This window comes from Bombina bombina, chromosome 4 (genome assembly GCF_027579735.1).
Source record: "Bombina bombina isolate aBomBom1 chromosome 4, aBomBom1.pri, whole genome shotgun sequence".
Taxonomy (NCBI): domain Eukaryota; kingdom Metazoa; phylum Chordata; class Amphibia; order Anura; family Bombinatoridae; genus Bombina; species Bombina bombina.
The window spans coordinates 1,169,850,693-1,169,867,788 of record NC_069502.1 but is presented as its reverse complement, the minus strand read 5'-3'; positions in this window follow the sequence as shown (position 1 = coordinate 1,169,867,788).

Below are 17,096 nucleotides of genomic sequence, written 5' to 3'. Positions count from 1 at the left end.
GCAGCATTATGGACTCTCGTATGTCCAGGGGCCGTGTACAGTATTTGGTTCACTGGAGGGGCTACGGTCCGGAGGAGCGTTCTTGGGTTCCCTCCTCTGATGTTCATGCTCCCGCCCTCCTCCGAGCCTTCCATGCCCGTTTCCCCAATAAGCCTTTTGTCCTCCCGTGGGGGAGGGGTCATTGAGGGGAGGGTACTGTCAGGGTTTTTTCCCTGTTTTGTTTGCCATGTGCTGCTGGCAGCCATTTTAATCACCTCTCTTGCTGATTATGGTGCATTGTGGGGGATGCTGCTCTTTTCCTGCACTTCCTTTTATGGCCAGACTGGTATGATCATCCGTGTGATACAGGATGCAGTCTCAGAATTGTGATGTCATCACTTATTTAAAGGGCCTCTGTTCAGTATGCTTTGCCTTTGCGTTGTCTCAGACCTGTTTGTGAGAGTTCCTGTGTATTACCTGCCTGTCTGACGTCCTTCCTGGTTCCTGATCCCTGGCTTGTTCCTGACTGCTGTTTACCTTGTTCCTGATTCCGGCTCGTATGACTACTCGCTTTGGCTCCTGATTTGGCTCATCTGACTATTTGCTTTGGCTCCTGACTCGGCTCGTCTGACTACCAGCTCTGGTTTTGACTCCTTGCTAGTTATTTGACTTGTGGATTTTTTATTATTTTTTGCTCTTAATAAAGGTGTGATTATTTTTGCACTTCTCGTCTGATTCCTGACACCCTGACAGTCTCTGCCTTGGTGGCTGAATCATCAGTTTATTATTCAGGGGGCTTATTTTGCTCATCCTGCCTGGTCTGTGATCACCACAGATGTAAGGTTGGGGAGCTGTTTGGGGGTTTCAAACAGCACAGGGGGATTGGGATCTTCGGAAGGCAAGGCTACCTATCACTATTCTAGAACTTCATGCAATTTTCAGGGCCCTTCAAGCTTGGCCTCTATTGAAAAGGAAGTTATATCTCTGTTTATAGACAGACAGTGTCACAGCATTAACTTATATCAACCAACAGGGGTGAACTCACAGTTTCCTAGCTATGATGAAGGTATTTCAAATTCTCTCTTGGGCAGAAGTCAATTCTTGCCTAATCTTTATGATTCACATCCCAGGAATGAAGAGGAGGCATACTTTCTCAGTAATCACTCTCTGCATCCAAGGGAGTGGTCTCTTCATCAGGTTGTGTTCAATCTGATTGTGGATCTTTGTGATCTACCAGAGATAGATCTGATGGCCTCTGGTTTGAAAAACAGATTGTTCAGGCACTTTGCCAAGGATCCTCATGCAGAGGTAGTGTATGCTCTAGTATTATCTTGGTCATTTCAGCCTGCTTATCTGTTTCCTCCTCTGGTTCTTTTTTTCAGAGTTATTTTAAACATAAAGCTAGAGAAGTCATTTGTTATCCTGATTGCCCCAGTGTGGCCTTGCAGGATTTGTTATGCGAATCTGGTTCAAATGTCTAGTTGCCCTCCATGGCCTCTTCCTCTGCAGTCAGATCTTCTGTCTCAAGGTCCTTTTTCCCTCCAGATCTAAAGTCTCTAAACTTGATGGCATGGAAATTGAACACTTAGTTCTGAGAGGTTTCTCAGATTCTGTGATTAAAACTCTTATTTAGACTCATAAGTCTGTTTCTAGGAAGATTTATCACAACATTTGGAAAACTTTAATTTCCTGGTGTATAGATAATGTTTTTTCCTGGCATTCTTTTAAAATTCCTAGGATTATTCAATTTTTGCAGGATGGATTTCTGCTCTTTCAGTTTTGTTCCACAGAAAGATTGCTAGTCTTCCTGATGTTCATTGTTTTGTTTAGGCTCTGACATGAATTAAAGCCTATTTCTCCTGCTTGGAATCTTTTGCAGGCTCCTCCTTTTGAGCCTATGCATAAATTGGACATTAAACTACTTTCGTGGAAAGTGTTGTTTCTTTTGGCCATATCTTCTGCTAGAAGAGTTTCTGAATTATCTGCTCTTTCATGTGAGTCTCCTTAGCCTATTTTTAATCAGGATAAGGCCGTTTTATGGGGTGCTCGGACAGAATGCTGAAGCACATTTGTCCGTCAGACATATGTCCGAGACACTGTGTTCTGGCATCGGCCAAGTGCAGATATGCTCTTGAGTGCTCTGTTCTAATCAGAGCCTCGGGCACCACCCCTCACAACGTACTTTGAAATACAGTGAGTGCAGAATTATTAGGCAAGTTGTATTTTTGAGGATTAATTTTATTATTGAACAACAACCATGTTCTCAATGAACCCAAAAAACTCATTAATATCAAATCTGAATAGTTTTGGAAGTAGTTTTTAGTTTGTTTTTAGTTATAGCTATTTTAGGGGGATATCTGTGTGTGCAGGTGACTATTACTGTGCATAATTATTAGGCAACTTAACAAAAAACAAATATATACCAATTTCAATTATTTATTTTTACCAGTGAAACCAATATAACATCTCAACATTCACAAATATACATTTCTGACATTCAAAAACAAAACAAAAACAAATCAGTGACCAATATAGCCACCTTTCTTTGCAAGGACACTCAAAAGCCTGCCATCCATGGATTCTGTCAGTGTTTTGATCTGTTCACCATCAACATTGCGTGCAGCAGCAACCACAGCCTCCCAGACACTGTTCAGAGAGGTGTACTGTTTTCCCTCCTTGTAAATCTCACATTTGATGATGGACCACAGGTTCTCAATGGGGTTCAGATCAGGTGAACAAGGAGGCCATGTCATTAGATTTTCTTCTTTTATACCCTTTCTTGCCAGCCACGCTGTGGAGTACTTGGACGCGTGTGATGGAGCATTGTCCTGCATGAAAATCATGTTTTTCTTGAAGGATGCAGACTTCTTCCTGTACCACTGCTTGAAGAAGGTGTCTTCCAGAAACTGGCAGTAGGACTGGGAGTTGAGCTTGACTCCATCCTCAACCCGAAAAGGCCCCACAAGCTCATCTTTGATGATACCAGCCCAAACCAGTACTCCACCTCCACCTTGCTGGCGTCTGAGTCGGACTGGAGCTCTCTGCCCTTTACCAATCCAGCCACGGGCCCATTTCATCAGTCCATAAAACCTTAGAAAAATCAGTCTTGAGATATTTCTTGGCCCAGTCTTGACGTTTCAGCTTGTGTGTCTTGTTCAGTGGTGGTCGTCTTTCAGCCTTTCTTACCTTGGCCATGTCTCTGAGTATTGCACACCTTGTGCTTTTGGGCACTCCAGTGATGTTGCAGCTCTGAAATATGGCCAAACTGGTGGCAAGTGGCATCTTGGCAGCTGCACGCTTGACTTTTCTCAGTTCATCGGCAGTTATTTTGCGCCTTGGTTTTTCCACACGCTTCTTGCGACCCTGTTGACTATTTTGAATGAAACGCTTGATTGTTCGATGATCACGCTTCAGAAGCTTTGCAATTTTAAGAGTGCTGCATCCCTCTGCAAGATATCTCACTATTTTTTACTTTTCTGAGCCTGTCAAGTCCTTCTTTTGACCCATTTTGCCAAAGGAAAGGAAGTTGCCTAATAATTATGCACACCTGATATAGGGTGTTGATGTCATTAGACCACACCCCTTCTCATTACAGAGATGCACATCACCTAATATGCTTAATTGGTAGTAGGCTTTCGAGCCTATACAGCTTGGCGTAAGACAACATGCATAAAGAGGATGATGTGGTCAAAATACTCATTTGCCTAATAATTCTGCACTCCCTGTATATCTATCTGTCTAATCTTAGATTTTTATCTATCTATCTGTCTATCTTTTGATCTGTATCTATCCTTATCTGTCTCGTGGCTGGACTGTTGTCCGTTGGATAACAGTCCAGCCAAGGTTTTATGGACATCACTTAAGTTTTTGCCTAAGGTAGAGAGATTGTTGTTGCTTCTTTGTGTGCTAATCCTAAGAATGCTTTAGAAATCTCTTTGCATTCTCTGGATGTAGTTAGGGCATTGACATATAATGTTGATATTATTAAGGATTTCAGACAAACCTCTAGTTTGTTTGTTCTTTTCTCTGTGCCTAGGAAAGGTCAGAAAGCCTCTGCTATTTCTTTAGCCTCTTGATTATAACGTATTTATAATATAATTCACAGAGCTTATTTGGAGGTGGATCATCTTCCACCACAGAGACTTAAAGCTCATTCTACTAGATTGGTTGCCCCATCTTGGGCTTTCAAGAATGAGGCTTCAGTTGATCAAATTTGCAAGGCAGCTACTTGGTCTTCTTTGCATACTTTTACTACATTTTACCATTTTGTCTTTTTTGCTACCTCTGAAGAAGTTTTTGGTAGAAAGGTTCTTCAGGCAGTTGTCTCAGTTTGATGGTTATGCCTGTTTTTAAGTGCATTATAGATGAAAAAAAAAAAAGATTTCTTTAGGGTTGTGAATTTATTTTCTCACTTAAAAAATATGTTTTTCAAATCCATCCCTTTATGTTATTACTCGTAGACTGAAACAGCTTAGGTATTAGTTCCCAAGAGTAATGGATCGTGGACTCTCACCACATGTATGAAAGAAAACATTTGATGCTTACCTGATAAATTAATTTATTTCATGGTGGTGAGAGTCCACAAGCCCCCACACTTTGTTTTTTTCTTAGTGTTGATTTTTTGAGCAAATCTTTTATCTTTACTCCTTTAATGGCTCTTATTCTTTTTTCTTACCTCACTTGCTTGGCTACACGTTAGACTAAAAAACAACCTAGTAATGCGCTAGACTAGTGGATATCAAGCCTCTCTTTAAAAACACAACTTCCTCTATATTGTGTTATCGCTAAACCTGTGAAATAAATAAATTAAGAGGCTACTCAAACAGCTTAAGATATCTTAAAAATACAAATATGATTTAATAAAGATACACAATATCTATTACAACATATAAAAATGGGACGTCTCCCTAAAATTCAGACCACAATTGTTAAGAATGTATTATAAAAACAAATTCAAATATTTCAAAAACAAAAGTTTATACATGTAATGACAAACAGTAGTGTGCACAAGTCCTCAACAGCGAATACTCCTTAAATATCAAATTAGTATAGCTGTTTAGTTAGTATACCACCTATAAAGTTTCGATAGAGGGTATTGTAGGTATTAACAGTTCGTCCACAATAAGCCGATATAATTTTGTTCATAAACGGATAGTTAAAGCTTGTACCTTTAGACTGCTACACGCATCCAACCTTGTCACAGGAGTTTGGCAAACCTTGGCTGTTAGTTCAGCGCTTACTTGGACACACACCCCTTACAGACATGGCTCTTCGTTGCGTCACAAGAGGATATAGTTTTGTGTCAGCTGTTAGGATTATGCTGCTCCTCTTTGCAGTTGGGGATGAAATTAATATCTGCTTGTAGGTTTTTCAGACCGTAGTAAACTTTTAATCTTTTGTAGATCTCTCTGCAATTAGTGCTTCATGCACACAGGGAAAAAAGATAGTCCACTAACCCGGGTTATTCAATTCAGGAGTTACAAAGTTAACGCCTGAATGTGGTACAAAAATATAACACAGTATCACGCTGCCTTAGCTCTCAACGCGTTTCACCCTATATTGGGCTTCATCAAGATAAGACTGGGTTGGAGTCTGGGCCCTTTAATAGGTAAAAGCAAGCAAACAAATCAGGAAAAACGCCAAGCACCAAAAATTATTATTATATAAAAAGCTTAGATTTTATTGATAATAAACATTAAAATGTATACAAAAAAGAGTGTGGGGTAACCCCCAAAACAAGACTAACGCGTTTCGGCTAGGAGAGCCGTACTCATAGTCCCTAAAACATCAACTGACACACTGCTTTAAATACCCAGTGCTCTGTTGTCATTGGAGGGTTAGTTAATTGGAAATTAAAGGTACAAGGCTAATAGAGTTATAAGGTATTGACCTTAACTATACAATGTAAACCTAATCTCAATAGGTTCATAGCCTTTCCTTGTTCATTAAGTATCCAACCCAGGAGAAAAGATTAATCATGTTTAGATTAAAGTTATATATATACTACTACTATTGTAAAAGAGTTCCATTTAAATAAATCTTGAATTCTTTAAATTTTCTTAAACTGTAAATGGAACAAGTATTGAAATATCTTAGACTAAGAAATGCCCATAGTGAAAAATGGATATCTGTTTATATGGATCAAAATATATATCAATCTAATTGGCCACAAATTTCCCATCGCCAAGTAACCCAAATACAATGAGCATATGACAAGAGATTAAACATTTTCTAACAGCATAATAAATCCCAAAGATTGTAACAAAAAATACATATCTATAATGGTGAATTTCTCAAAATTGGCTACATACATGGGTAGAGAATTACCTATATAAATAAATAAGTAAATATATAGATAAATAAGTGAATACATAAATAAATAAATAAACATTTCCCCATCAATGAGCCTACGGCAAAAAGATTGAGTCACAAAATTGTGTTAATCTCCATAGATAAGCCTATGACGAGGGGATTAATTCCCAAAATTGTGTAAATATCTGTAAATGAGACTATGACAAGAGGATAGGATCCCAATTTCTGTAAAACTTTCTAATCCTTACAGCTGGAAGGAGAATACTCCCCCATATATGCTAGGACCACATTTTTTTGTTTTGTTTGTTAATTTCTATAAATGAGCCTATGACAAGAGGACTAAGTCCAAAAATATGTTAATTTCTGTGAAACCCTTTAATAGGTGCCAGATGCCTTTCCTCATTGGTCCAATAGACGTTCCCTGTATTAAAGGTGGTATTTGTAAATCCATAACTGTTTCTTCTCTTCAAACTTACTTAAGGTGGTATCTTGTTTTTTTATATAGATTATGCCTAAACATATGAAAAAAGAGTCTAATTTTTTTTTTTTTACATATTACCTGTTTAAAAATGTACATTTACGCAGCTTTATATCATTAATACTCCATTTTCCATATTTAAACTATGATAAACCAACCTGGATTAAATACCTTACAAAAAAACAAGTGTCTATTTACTAAACCACATATTATTCAAACAAAAAAATGGACAAGTCTAATTCTGAATTCAGACCCTTAGGGTATAATGTCTCAATCCTGTAAATTAACTCAGCCTCTTTTATGAGCAATCTCTTTTCAATTTCACAACCTCTCCAATTTACCGGTATTTTATGTATACCCCAGTATTTTAGATCACTAACTCTCCCTTTATGCACATCCTTAAAATGTTTGTACACATGTGTGTTATCAACTCCATTTTCTATACTGCACAGATGTTCCCTATCTCTAAGGCTTCTTTTTGTTTAGTACACCCAAACTTAAACAGACTGCAAGAAATAATTCCTGGGTGGAAGTACGAAATAGGGAAAGTCAGAGAAATGAGAATAGGGCATCATACCATAAAAATGAAAGAACTAATTATAACTCAGATTATGATTATAATAATAAACCCCATTCTATATACAGACACCAGAGGAATAACTGGAAGCAACATAATGAATGGGACAACTTTCAAAATAAAAGAGGAAATAGGAGATGGGATAATCAAAGACATGATAGAAACAACTGGGTAGTCCCGGTTAGAAATAGGTTTGAACCATTCAATAATCATTATGAGTAGAGAGACTTACACATGATGAGCAAGTTTTTTTTTTAGGGAAAAGTCTTCTAAAAGAGGGCGCATCCAGGGATTTAATAAGAAAAGATGCAGAAAAAAAGCCTATGCAAACCAAAAGAAAAAGAGCTCTAGAGGAAAGAGGGGGAACAGATCCAGAAAACTAGGCAAAAATGTGGAGATGAGAGTTTCAGAAAAAGGGATATTTAACTTAAAGGGGCAGTCTAGTCCAAAAAAAACTTTCATGATTTAAAAAGGGCATGTCATTTTAAACAACTTTCCAGTTTACTTTTATCACCAATTTTGCTTTGTTCTCTTGGTATTATTAGTTGAAAGCTAAACCTAGAAGGTTCATATTCTAATTTCTTAGACCTTGAAGGCCTCCTCTAATCTAAATGCGTTTTTCACCACTAGAGGGCATTAGTTCACATGTTTCATATAGATAACATTGAGCTCATGCACTTGAATTTACCATGGAGACAGCTCTGATTGGCTAAAATGCAAGTCTGTCAAAAGAACTGAAATAAGGGGGCAGTCTGCTAAAGCTTAAATACAAGGTAATTACAGAGGTAAAACGTGTATAATTATAACTGTGTTGGTTATGTGAAACTGGGGAATGGGTAATAAAGGGATTATCTATCTTTTAAAGGGACAGTCTACACCAGAATTTTTATTGTTTTAAAAGATAGATAATCCCTTTATTACCCATTTCCCAGTTTTGCATAACCAACACAGTTATAATAATATAATTTTAACCTCTGTGATTATCTTGTATCTAAGCCTCTGCAAACTGCCCTTTTTTCAGTTCTTTTGACAGACTTGCAGTCTAGCCAATCAGTGCCTGCTCCCAGATTACTTCACGTGCACGAGCACAGTGTTGTCTATATGAAATATGTGAACTAACACCCTCTAGTGGTGAAAATCTGTTAGAATGCAATCTTATAGAGGTGGGCTTCAAGGTCTAAGATATTAGCATATGAACCTCCTAGGTTAAGCTTTGAACTAAGAATACCAAGAGAACAAAGCAAAATTGGTGATAAAATTAAATTGGAAAATTGTTTAAAATTACATGCTCTATCTATATTATTTTGGCCTAGACTGTCCCTTTAAAACAACAAAAATTCTGGTGTTGACTGTCCCTTTAGGCAAAGCAATATTAAAAAGATAAAGAAAAGAGAGTATTAAGTCTAGGTCTCTCATTGTGCCCGCCGCAAGAATGAGTAAATTCGAGACTCGAATTCATGTGAAAAAATTTGTGAGAAATTTATCTTTAAACACTTTTTCATAAAACAGCCTTTAGAAAGACAATTAACAGTCTCCACGATAGATAAAGACATACAAGGAAAAATATTTAAATTTACCGATCTTAAAGGGACAGTCAAGTAAAAAACAAACTTTCATGATTTAAATAGGGAATGTAATTTTAAACAATTTTCCAATTTACTTTTATTACCAATTTTGCTTTGTTCTCTTGGTATTCTTAGTTGAAAGCTAAACCTAGGAGGTTCATATGCTAGTTTCTTAGTCCTTGAAGGCTGCCTCTAATCTGAAAGCATTTTGAGAATTTTTCACCACTAGAGGGCGTTAGTTCATGTATTTCACATAGTTAACATTGAGCACAGGCACTTGAAGCTCCTAGGAGCCAGCACTGATTGGCTAAAAATGCAAGTCTGTCAAAAGAACTGAAATAAGGGGGCAGTCTGCAGAGGCTTAGATACAAGGTAATCGTATATTATTATAACTGTGTTGGTTATGCAAAACTAGGGAATGGGTAATAAAGGGATTATCTACATTTTTAAACAACAAAATTTCTGGTGTTTACTGTCCCTTTAAGCCGAGATCAAAGTTCTATCCAAAGTTAGTAATTTAAAAACCTATGAAAAGCTTATCCTGCAGGACCTTAAAAAAGCAATCCCTCAAAATATGTAAAACACAATTTAAAAAAAAGAAATATTATAAATGATTTACAAAAGAAAGCAAATGTCATAATCAAACCAGTAGATAAGGGAGGGGGTATAGTTGTCATGGACACTGATTAGTATTTGAAAGAAGCTTATAGATTTTTAAATGACACCAAAACCTCTAAAAAGTTAGATCTAAATCCTACAAATGATTTTTGAAAAAATTAAATAACATACTGATAGATGGTAAGAAACTAGGACTCTTAAATGATGAATTTAATTTTTTAACACCTATATTCCCAAAAATTCCTCTCTTCTATTTTCTGCCGAATATCCATAAAGATTTGGTTAATCCCCCAGGGAGACCGATTTTTTCTGATATAGACTCCATCTCTGCTAACTTGTCTCAATATGTGGATAAATATTTACAAAAACATGTAAAAGGTTTAAACTCATACCTTAGAGATTCAGCTTAAGTCCTTAATATTCTGGCTAAGGTAAAATTGGAGGATGATCTGGCAACGTGTGATGTAACATTGCTATAGACAGTGATAAATCACGAAATGGGTATAAAAGCAGTAGATAACTTCCTTAAGAAGGACAAAGAGATGATAAAAGAACGACGAGAGTTGATTTTAAAGAGTATAGGTTTTATATTAAAAAAATATTTTTTTTTCCTTTCATAGCAATTTTTTCTCCAAATTGAGGGAACAGCGATGGGTATAAGGTTTGCACCTAGTTATGTTAACCTATTTATAGGTAACTGGAAAGAGAGTTTCTTTTGGGATAATGGCTCTGTGTCAGGGTGCCAGGAATCAGACTGAGATGAGAAGTGCAAAAATAATCACACCTTTATTAATAGCAAAAAATAATAAAAAGTCCACAAGTCAAATAACAAGCCAGGAATCAAAACCAGAGCTGGTAGTCAGGCGAGCCGAGTCAGGAGCCAAAGCGAGTAGTCAGACGAGCCGGAATCAGGAACAAGGAGAACAGCAGAGTCAGGAACAAGCCAGGGATCAGGAACCAAGAGGGATGTCAGACAGCCAGGTAATACACAGGAGCTCTAACAAACAGGTCTGAGACAACGCAAGGGCAAAGCATACTGAACAGAGGCCCTTTAAATAATAAGTGATGACATCACAATTCTGAGACTGCATCCTGTCTCACATGGATGATGTACACCAGTCTGGCCATAAAAGGAAGTGCAGCAAATGAGCAGCATCACACAGTATGCACCAGTCAATGAGAAAACAATTGCAATAGTCAACAAAAACTTATAAAGATAGCAGCTGCACCAAAAAATGACACTTTAACTCCTCAAAAGAGTGTGCTATAATGAAATTACAAAGAACCAGTAGGTGGCGCTATAGGACAATAGTAGTGAGTGTTATTATTATTTCATTCAGTGATAATTTAAGAAAAGAAGAATTCCATTCAATAATAATTGAAGAACAAAAAAGTGTGTTTTTACAATTAAAAGATTATTTATTAATTTATAAATTCATAAATTATTTAAAAGACATGTCATAATCGAATTAGCATAAAATAGATTTGATTTGATATGATGTCAATTATTTAAAACAATATAAAATATAAACACCGGTGTCCAAATAATAATCTATGCAGGTTAATATGCCAGGAGTGTATGACAAAAGTATATATGACAAATGTAGTTTGGAACAATAAATATTGTGTAGAACAGGAACAAAAAAATGATGTTAATAAGTCTTATATTAGATGAAGATGGATACAATAAATCAGCTGATTCACCTAATATGGTAGCAAGTCTTTTAGTTTTTATATCCGATACTTTTAGGTGGAAGTAGCAATATTATACTTGATAAAGAATACTGGTATTTGTTACAGTTTTGTATCAATTGGAAGGTGGGTTATTCACTGGCAGAATTACTTTCCCATATATTTTTACTTGCGGTTCTGTAGCACTGTATGATCCTCATAGGCAACAAGCTCCACAACGGCTAACCTCTCTGGACTTATGTTCCTAAGGTTCCGTCCTGCTTGTATGTCCTTAGTATAGGTCTTCTATGTGCATATACTGTAAAGTAATTATTATAGCTGGTGGTAAGCAATGTTACTCAGGAATACTTGCGGTTCTGCAGTACTGTATGGTCCTTATAGATGACAAGCTCCACAACGGCTAACCTCTCTGGGTTTTCGTTCCTAAGGTTCCGTTCTGCTTGTATATCCTTTGTATAAGTTTTTTTATAAGTTTTTAAGTGCATATGCTGTGCGGCTAGAACAGCGGTGTTCCTATTTTCAATGTTCCTGGTCAGGACCGCACTGGATTTGTTTGTGTGCACACATCACCAGCATTTGAAAAAGACTGGTAAAGAACCAGCTATAATAATTACTTTACAGTATATGCACTTAGAAGACCTATACTAAGGACATACAAGCAGGACGGAACCTTAGGAACATAAATCCAGAGAGGTTAGCCGTTGTGGAGCTTGTTGCCTATGAGGATCATACAGTGCTACAGAACCGCAAGTAAAAATATATGGGAAAGTAATTCTGTCAGTGAATAACCCACCTTCCAATTGATACAAAACTGTAACAAATACCAGTATTCTTTATCAAGTATAATATTGCTACTTCCACCTAAAAGTATCGGATATAAAAACTAAAAGACTTGCTACCATATTAGGTGAATCAGCTGATTTATTGTATCCATCTTCATCTAATATAAGACTTATTAACATAAATTTTTTGTTCCTGTTCTACACAATATTTATTGTTCCAAACTACATTTGTCATATATACTTTTGTCATACACTCCTGGCATATTAACCTGCATAGATTATTATTTGGACCCCGGTGTCTATATTTTATATTGTTTTAAATAATTGAGATCATATCAAATCAAATCTATTTCATGCTAATTCGAATAAATAATTTATGAATTTATGAAATAAATAATCTTTTAATTGTAAAAACACACTTTTTTTCTTCAATTATTATTGAATGGAATTCTTCTTTTCTTAAATTATCACTTAATGAAATAATAACACTCGCTACTATTGTCCTATAGCGACACCTACTGGTTCTTTGTATATGCACCAGAGTCAGCAAGAGAGGTGAGTAAAATGGCTGCCAGCAGCACATGGCAAACAAAACAGGGAAAAAACCCTGACAGTACCCTCCCCTCAACGACCCCTCCCCTGCAGGAGGAAAAAGGCTTATTGGGGAAACGGGCATAGAAGGCACGGAGGAGGGCGGGAGCATGAACATCAGAGGAGGGAACCCATGAACGCTCCTCCAGACCGTAGCCCCTCCAGTGAACCAAATACTGTACGCGGCCCCTGGACATACGAGAGTCAATAATGCTGCTGACCTCATACTCCTCATGGTTGTCAACAATGATAGGATGGGGACGAGGCAACACAGTGGTAAACCGATTACAAACCAATGGTTTCAAGAGGGAGACATGAAAAACATTGGAGATGCGCATTGCAGGAGGAAGGTCAAGAGCGTAGGCCACAGGATTGACCCATCGGAGTATTCGAAAAGGACCAACATACCGGGGAGCCAGTTTATTTGAAGGGACATGAAGATTTAAGTTGCGGGAGGACAGCCAAACTCTCTCACCAACCTGGTAGGAAGGTGCGGGCAGATGCCTATGATCAGCCTGGAACTTTTGGCAGTGCATAGAACGATGAAGGCAATCCTGAATCTGCACCCACATGGAACGGAGTTGCCGGAGATGCTCCTCCAAAGCCGGAATACCCTGAGACATGAATGAATCAGGCAACAAGGATGATTGAAACCCATAATTCGCCATGAACGGGGATAACTTGGGGGAAGCATTAATAGCACTATTATGAGCAAACTCTGCCCAAGGTAACAGTTCAGACCAATTATTGTGGTGATCTGAGACATAGCAACGGAGGAACTGTTCCAGGGCTTGATTAGACCGTTCCGCAGCCCCATTGGATTGCGGGTGATATGCCGAGGAGAAGGAAAGCTGGATACCCATTTGTGCACAAAAGTTACGCAAAAATCTGGAGACAAACTGACTACCCCGGTCCGACACTATCTCCTTGGGTAACCCATGTAAACGGAAGACCTCCCGGGCAAAAATTGAAGCAAGCTCCTGAGCGGTAGGCAACTTCTTCAAGGGAATGCAATGTGACATTTTAAAAAAACGGTCAACCACCATAAGGATAACAGTATTACCATTGGAAACAGGGAGCTTGACAATGAATTCCATGGAAAGATGTGTCCAAGGAGGCTCACCATTAGCAATAGGTTAAGGAAGACCCACAGGAAGACGTTGAGGAGTCTTATTCTGTGCACAAACTGAGCAGGAGGCAACATACGCAGCAACATCAGAACGAATACCTGGCCACCAGTATTGTCGTTGGACAGACCAAATCATTTGGTTCTTGCCTGGGTGACCTGCGGCTTTAGGATAGTGGTAAGTGTGCAAAAGTTTAGTTCGAAGATTCTCAGGAACAAAACACTTACCACTAGGTTTCTCAGGAGGTGCATTGGTTTGTGCAGCCAGGATCTCCTCCCCCAAGGGAGAAGTCAAATTAGTACGTATGGTAGCCAAAATATGGTCAAGAGGTATAACTGGAGTAGGTAAAGACTCCTCCTTGGACAGAGGGGAAAATTGTCGAGAGAGGGCATCAGCCCTAACATTCTTACTACCAGGCAGGTAGGAGACCACATAATTAAACCAAGACAAAAATAGCACCCATCTGGTCTGTCGGGGCAACAAACGTTTTGCTTCAGATAGATAAGTTAAATTCTTGTGGTCAGTAAGAATGTGCACTGGCACGCTAGTACCCTTGAGAAGATGCCTCCATTCCTTGAGTGCCAAAATTATGGCCAGTAATTCCCTGTTACCAATTTCATAATTGCACTCCGCTGGAGACAATTTCTTAGAGAAGAAACCACTTGGATGCAAGGAACCGTCAGACGTAGGGCCCATTTGTGCACAAAAGTTACGCAAAAATCTGGAGACAAACTGGCTACCCCGGTCCGACACTATCTCCTTGGGTAACCCATGTAAACGGAAGACCTCCCGGGCAAAAATTGAAGCAAGCTCCTGAGCGGTAGGCAACTTCTTCAAGGGAATGCAATGTGACATTTTAAAAAAACGGTCAACCACCATAAGGATAACAGTATTACCATTGGAAACAGGGAGCTTGACAATGAATTCCATGGAAAGATGTGTCCAAGGAGGCTCACCATTAGCAATAGGTTAAGGAAGACCCACAGGAAGACGTTGAGGAGTCTTATTCTGTGCACAAACTGAGCAGGAGGCAGCATACGCAGCAACATCAGAACGAATACCTGGCCACCAGTATTGTCGTTGGACAGACCAAATCATTTGGTTCTTGCCTGGGTGATCTGCGGCTTTAGGATAGTGGTAAGTGTGCAAAAGTTTAGTTCGAAGATTCTCAGGAACAAAACACTTACCACTAGGTTTCTCAGGAGGTGCATTGGTTTGTGCAGCCAGGATCTCCTCCCCCAAGGGAGAAGTCAAATTAGTACGTATGGTAGCCAAAATATGGTCAGGAGGTATAACTGGAGTAGGTAAAGACTCCTCCTTGGACAGAGGGGAAAATTGTCGAGAGAGGGCATCAGCCCTAACATTCTTACTACCAGGCAGGTAGGAGACCACATAATTAAACCAAGACAAAAATAGCACCCATCTGGTCTGTCGGGGCGACAAACGTTTTGCTTCAGATAGATAAGTTAAATTCTTGTGGTCAGTAAGAATGTGCACTGGCACGCTAGTACCCTCGAGAAGATGCCTCCATTCCTTGAGTGCCAAAATTATGGCCAGTAATTCCCTGTTACCAATTTCATAATTGCACTCCGCTGGAGACAATTTCTTAGAGAAGAAACCACATGGATGCAAGGAACCGTCAGGCGTAGGACGTTGAGACAACAGGACACCTACTCCAGTCTCAGATGCATTGACCTCAAGAACGAATGGCAGGACAGGGTTAGGATGAGCCAGAACTGGAGTGGCAGCAAAGGCAGTCTTAAGACTATCAAAGGCCTTAATGGCAGTAGGTGACCAATGGAGTGGATCATTCTCTTTACGGGTCATGTCTGTGATAGGTTTGACCAAGGAAGAAAAGTTTTTAATAAACTTTCAATAGTAATTGGCGAACCCCAAAAAATGTTGAATAGACCGAAGACCAACTTGGCAAGGTCACTGCAGAACTGCAGATAACTTGTCAGGATCCATGGAGAACCCTGAAACAGAGATAACATAACCTAGGAAGGTTACTTGAGTCTGATGGAACTCACATTTCTCGAGTTTCCAAAACTCGAAGAACCCGTGTAACATCAGAACAATGAGCCTCAAGTGTGGGTGAGTGTATGAGGATGTCGTCCAAGTACACCACAACACACTGTTGCAACATATCTCGTAGGACATCATTAATAAATTCCTGGAAAACAGCAGGAGCATTACATAGGCCAAAGGGCATTACAAGATACTCATAATGCCCACTCCTGGTGTTAAATGCTGTTTTCCATTCGTGACCCTCCTTGATCCTAACGAGATTGTATGCTCCTCTCAAATCAAGTTTAGTAAAGACCGTAGCTCCCTTGAGGCGGTCAAAGAGTTCCGTAATGAGTGGAATAGGGTAAGCATTCTTAATGGTAAGATGATTAAGACCCCTATAATCGATGCATGGTCTTAACTCGCCACCCTTTTTCTTCACAAAGAAGAAGCCAGCTCCTGCAGGAGAGCAGGATTTGTGGATGATCCCCCGCGACAGAGCATCTGCAACATACTCCTCCATAGCACAATTCTCCGCAACAGACAAAGGGTAAACCCGGCCCCGAGGAGGAATGGCTCCGGGTTGCAGGTCTATGGCACAATCGTAAGACAGATGAGGAGGCAACGTACCAGCACGTACCTTGTCAAAAACGTCTAGGAACTCTCGATACTCCTCTGGCAATTGAGATACCGAAGAAGTGCACAAGACTTTAACTGGTTTCCAAAGACAAGTGGAAATACATTGCGGAGACCACAACAAAATTTCGGACTTGTACCAGTCGAGACTGGGATTGTGCTTTTGGACCCAGGGATAACCCATAACAACCGGAAAATGTGGAGAGTTTATCACCTGGAACTGTAGGGTTTCAAAATGCAGAGCCCCAACAGCCATGGATAACAGAGCAGTTTCGTGAGTAACGAGTAAGGGCTAAGGGGCCTACCATCAATGGCCTCAATAGCAAGTGGAACGGACCGAGGCAAAACAGGAATGGAGTGCTTTGATACAAAAGCACTGTCAATGAAATAGCCCACAGCACCGGAGTCAACAAGAGCCTGGGTGACTATGGAGGAGTCCACTCAGGAAAGGACAACCGTGACCAAAGGTTTCTCCTTTAGCTGTTCCGGGGACGAGGATAAACCACCCAAGGTCTGCCCCCGACAGGACCTTAGGTGTGAGCATTTCCCGGCCATGTAGGACAAGACTTCAAAAGGTGGCCCTGTAACCCACAATAGAGGCAGAGCCCCTCCCTCCTCCTAAAGGCCCTCTCCGCCGCAGAGAGACATGTGAATCCCAACTGCATTGACTCAGCAGTACCTGGTGACTCAGGACCAGGAGGCATGGGAGGAGAGGGAGGCATGGGTGGGAAC